Below are 6,174 nucleotides of genomic sequence, written 5' to 3' on the forward strand. Positions count from 1 at the left end.
TCGCAACCATATGCCTGGGGAAGGAGTGTCCCAGGTTCGAGTCCCGTCGGTGACGTGAGGAGCTGAAGGATCTTCCTTAGCCAAGTTAGCCGGTCTTGGGCGTGGACAGCAGGGTTTTTTCCCCAGTTTATCCTGGGGTTTTTCATCCCGCAAACCGGACTCGTGAACACACAGGATACAGCCATAGGATATAGTACAGCAAGGAAGGCAACAGGAAACCAACTTACTCATAGTCACTTCCCTAGTATGGTAGCATAGCTACCCCTAACATCCGTATGGATGAAAGGAAACTAATCATCATCATATCCCCTAAACCCAGTTTAAAACAACTCGTGTTGTTAAAATTCTCCTACCGCAGAGGTTTATAAATGCCCTAAAAGGAAAATTTAAGAACATTTGTTTTTTAAGAAACTTTAAGAAGTTTAATCTGATGGGGCTCTAGTGCATTATTTCTTTCCCAAACGTATGGCGTCCCTTAGTTCACGAGTGAATAAAATCATTGCTTTGCCAATAAATTACTTATTCCCATGGTAGCAAATGAATAATTTTGATTGTCTTGTCTGTTGAATAATGGAGATCAGAAGAGACTGATCTGCATCATTCAACAAACCAGACAACGAATAAATAAAGAAGGATTCCTGCTTTTTCTCACCCTTAGTCATCGACCGTTTCCAAATCATAACTGGTTGGAATTGCGGTCAAGGTAATTAAGCCTAAGGAGACAGCGTTTTATGAAGGAACTGTGTGTTCTCTTGTTGGTATGTCTGTTTTCCAGAATGAAAATTTTCGAGAGCAAAAACTGCACGATCTCTATATGAGATTGGCTAACTTACCTTCCGCTGAGAAGGGTTCTGGCATCATAAATGAGATTCGAACCCAAGATGTTAAAGAGGAAAATTGACTTATCTGAGGAATGTTGTTTGTTGGTGGCATGGAACTTTACAATTAAAAGCATTTCGCTAATACCAGCGCAATACTGATATCAGATTATTTTCAAATTGGAAACTTCCCAAAGTGTTCGAGAGTTATGAAGAGTTCGGAGTTTGGAATGTATAACTTCTCAAGATCCATACGGTGGGGAAATTTCCCCAGTCTGTCTTTTACACTAAAAATAGCATCACGCAATTTGTTGTTTGACACTTCGTTGTTTGTTGTCCTAGTTGTACAATGTCAACAGTAAACGAGATGCATATAATTCCTCTGCTTCCGTAATTTATCTCGTGGAATATTTGGGGAAAAAATACTAGACCTAAGAACTTTTCTTCGAATGAACAATCTTAAATATTACAATAGTTTATTCATAAAAAATTGTTTTTTGCTAATCGCTCTGTAAACTTATTTCGCAATTTCCCTGATAAAACGTGTGTGGAAGTAATAGAAGAAATATAATGAAACTTTGCTAAAATATAATGCTTTTCTAAAATTAATGTTAGGAAGTTTGCATATTTCTAGGCCTGAAATATCATGACTAAGAGTCGTACTTGGTGTATACAACACAGACTGACTTCTTTCCAGCTGGTATTCTCAGGCGTGTAAACATTTCTTGAGCGTAATTATCATAACAAATATCGAAAGAAGTAAATGTGGTAGGTAGAACTCTGAAAAACAATTCAGATACCACAGTAGATGAAATAACTGTCCTTCCACTTTGGCCTTATTTAACACGACAAACAAGTTTGTAAAGGATGTGTACTTTCAGAAGTAAAAACAAAACACGATGGTGATGCAGTTGGTTGCATCGATGTTCTAGTTTTGAACTTCTGTCTTGAAACCTTTATAAGAGCTTCTAAACTCATACTGAAAAAAACACTGTTTCCTCGCAGGTTTTTTATGCCTATTAAGATAACGCTGTCAGCTAACAGATAAAATTTACCAGCATAGCTAGTGAATTTTATGTGTTCTCTGTTTTATCATTGGTTTCTTATAAAATTTGATTTTAGCAAACTATTTGGCTGTGATTGGTATACTTAGACTGGATAAAACATACGAAACAATACGATTCTTATGCCTGTCTTTATCTATAAAATAAAGAAAATTAAAGTAAGGGAAGGTAAAAAGAAATTCAAACAGGAATAACTGTTCTTCTTTATGAACTGGTCAATAACATCGTCATAAAAAAAGTTGGTTGTAACTTAATTTTCCCAAGCAACACGCACACTTGTAAAGGCTGGCTGAAGCTCACTGGCTAGAGCTACGTTGACTGCGTATGGCCTGTGTTTAAGCAACAGAGTGAGACGACGTGAAAGGGCTATGCGCGCACATGAAATCACAGTGCTGCTGCGAGAACCTGGAAGCTCCTACAACCGAGCAACCCAAGGTAGCTTTGACTAGACGAGCAAACGTCGGCCTTCGATACACAACGCAAAGCTCAATTATTGTCGCGCAAGCTTAAGACGTCTTCTGTCTACAAAAATAAAAGCCTAAATGGAATGTATAAATGCATGCATTTATTAACAAATAAATATTACTTCTTTCTCAATTAATTTTTATATGGATGCCGCCTAATAAAACCGTATCTATATTGAGCAGGTTATTATGCACAGATTCCTTATACGCTTCTTCAAACCACAATTTAGTAGACTACATAGGCCGTTACTATAAGAGTTTCTTTATTGCTACGCATCTAGCTAATGAACTCAACAGTATCTTATTCCTTTTCCTGATATTGTAAAGCACAGGCCGAAGTAATATTCAAAAGACCCCTTTGCCATTTTATTGTTATTAAACGTTTTTACTCTTTCACCTCGCTTGTTTCCTAAAAATATTCGATTTTACTTCATATTTTATCCACCCCTTTATCGCTTTCCATCCGCCCTTTTAATTATGAGTCGCAATAGTCTATTTGCATGCATAAAATAAATGGGTGAGAAAACATCCATAGATGTTTTCTCACCCGTAGTATTTTAAAAATGTTTTAAAATCTTTATCGCCAGAAGGAATTAAGGTAGACCCATGTTCTAGGTGTTTATCAGAACTTTTCGCCCCCCCCCCCTCGTATATGGCCATTCATATTGTAGGGAGAGGAAAGCAGAACATATTCAAGTCTGAGGCAAGAAAGCAGCAAGACGAGCAAAACAATCCAATGAAAGGATTATTTTCCCTTTCATTCCTTCAAAACTGCAGCAAACAGTTTCCTTTGTGCCAGTTTTTGAAGGAGTTTCATTTGTTGATTTATATGCAACTTTGTTATAACATGCGTGCAAGTATTGCTTCACAATGCTGTTTAAGATTATGTGGAATCGAATTTTTATTAGCTTAGGGTCTGAGTGGTGGACTAGTTTACATAAGATATGCTTTAGGCTATAAACTTACCTGCAGAAAGATTCCAGAAATATGAGAGACATTCGTTATGGCATACTTTCTAAGGTAGAAACGAGTAGGTGGGAATCTCCAAACAAATTGTGCGTGCAAGCTAATAATTTCCTATGATGCACGTATTCCTTAGTTATCCATTTCTCAGTCTGCTCAAAAGAAAATAAGCATCAGCTTCATTAATATTTCCTCTGCACTTTTTGTATTGCTATACTAACCAAACTCGGAAGATACTGTGGCGATGAATTGTCTTTGATTATTTTGGTCAGCAATTAACGTAGTGGAAAACTATCATCAGTACAGCTGATAAAATGCTTTTTCTCATATCAATTGCTATTATGATCAAGTTTCAGTGTATTCTTCATTAGTTTCTATTCGTACTAAACCAATTCACCTCAAATCTTGTGACGTTCTGTAATTTCTATTCATCATATGAAAAGTAGTTATAGTCCGAGTTATCTGAATTACTTCGATCTGCTTTAAACTGTTGTTAAGGCAGGTTTCTGGCAGGGTGGGAACAGGGTAGGTGTTGATTCTTCCTGCTATCCTCTTTAACAACTTGGATCATGTTCCATTAATCGCTGAAAAACTGCTTTTGTACTTGTAAATATAACAATTATTAATTAAATTAAGGGGATATTAGATCCCACATTGTTTTAAAACCGAATAAGAAACTCAAAGATTGGAATCAGAGAGTTTCATGCCGAATATAGTATAAAAAATAAAAGTATCGGAGAATACTAGCGTGAGCTGAATGCAAGTCCTAGAAACGTAGTACAAACACGGGCAACTCGTTGCAAAGGTGGGGAAAGTTCTGATCACTATTCTTTGGTATTTACCACAATGTTAAAACACACTTCCTAGGAAATGTATGCTGTTCTTACATTATGGTAGGGAGGTCACTACCCAGACCGGTTTCAGCCTTTATATTGAGGCTTCGTCAGTGAGTAGCTAGACCAAATTATTAATACCAAAGGATATAGCGAAAATAACTTATATACTCTGCTATACGAGTTGTCCAAAAAAGGTGCACCCATTAAGTTACTTTTCGGCATGAAACTCTCTGATTCCAATCTTTCAGTTTCTTATTCGGTTTTAAAACAATGTGGGATCTAATATCTCCTTAATTTAATTAATGTTTATATCGCCGAAATGAAACCTGTTGGCTCTTTATATTTAAATAACAATTATATTTACAAGTACACTAATAATATACTATAATTTATTTACATCCGTGCACCTAAGTTGTCAAGTATCTTTATTGGTATTTAATCTTTTCTGTCGATTAACACGATGCCAAGTTTCTTCTGAGCAGATTGTGGAAGGGATAACTAAAGAATAACTGTATCATAGGAAAGTATTAGCCTGCGCACTTTGGAGATTTTCACCTACTTGTTTTTGTTTTATTTTTTCTCACTGCTATTTTCCGCACAAAACTGGTAAAAGACAACGGACATTTTGATAAAATGTCCGTCATCCTTCAATGTCAAAGCGGAGACATTACTCATTGATCACTCAGTGAGAGGTATTTTCTTATTAATAAACAACTTTCTAAAATTTGCTATGTTGTGTGTCCATTTTAACGTATAGTTCTGTTTGAAGAGCACTGGTGAAGAATATCCACGGCTACTGCGGGGATCAAACATTGGATATTTCTTAAACTAATCTATTTACAAGGATATTAATAATAATGATTTGGATCGGCAGATTTCGAAAGAATTAATGAATAGAAGGATTTTGGTCGGAAAGAAATTTAAATTCGGGAATCATGTTGGGTAAGGAAGATTTAGAATATGTAGCCTTAGAATATTCCCGATCTACTGGTGCTTAACTAACATTCAAAATGAAGAAGACGTCATAACGTCCTTCCTTCTTGAAGATATAGGAAATATGCCCCTTTTATATACGTTGCTGGTCATGCAGCTATCGGATTGCGACTTGCATGGCTTTAATTAGCGAATTGTTTAGCTCGCCATGTCGAGAGAATCGAAGTTATTTAATGATTCACAAAATTCGGGGAAGGACTATATCATGAATGTCTCTTATGGCTGACGAAAGAAGTCCGCTGAAGTTTATAAATTAAGTATGGCAATTTTATAGATAGATGCAGTAAAATTTTAATGCTGTGAGCTGAAGCAGATTTTGAAAAGGTAGGAAAATCTTGAAATACTTGCTGTCAGTAATGCGAAATTCAACTGATTGATGACAACCTCCCTTCTCATTGGCTCATCCAACTGCTGTTTCACCGAAAGTGTTTCTGCCTTCCTCTATAGTTTGTCAACGGATAGATTAAAATTCAGTAGCGCACTGTAATGAACTGGCATTTATCTCCTGTCCATGCTTTTCTCTAGGCCTATGAAAACTCCAACCGCTGCTGTTCCACATCCATTTACTCTTCTTACATTTTGATTTCATCATCGTCTATTCTCTGAAACAATCTTCACACTTAATGTTTACCGTTCTTTTTTAAGATAAGGATAAGTTTCCCAATCTCTAGCCTATACATGAAACTAATGTGCTCTAAAGTTTGCAACCTACTGTGCTTGAATTAATATACAGTTACATAGCTTATGAGTTGGAATGTTAGCAAATTAATATTAACCGAAAAATAATAAGTACACGAGAAAGTTAGCATGTCGGTTTTTTGCGCAAAACAAAAATATTAGCAATACAAAAACGATTGTGAAAATGAGAGAGAAGAGGAAGGAGAATTTTATATACAGGGTGGTTCAAAATTCCACGTAAAAACTTTGAAGGGAGGTAGAGAACATCAAAATCAATCATATTCACATAGGAAAGCATGAACGGAAACGCCACCCGAAGGTACTAACAGGGACACAAAGAAACAGAAATAACATAAGG

The sequence above is a fragment of the Typopeltis vanoorti genome, chromosome 25, assembly GCF_054136105.1.
Source record: "Typopeltis vanoorti isolate ZY-2024b chromosome 25, IOZ_Tvanoo_1.0, whole genome shotgun sequence".
Lineage (NCBI taxonomy): Eukaryota > Metazoa > Arthropoda > Arachnida > Uropygi > Thelyphonidae > Typopeltis > Typopeltis vanoorti.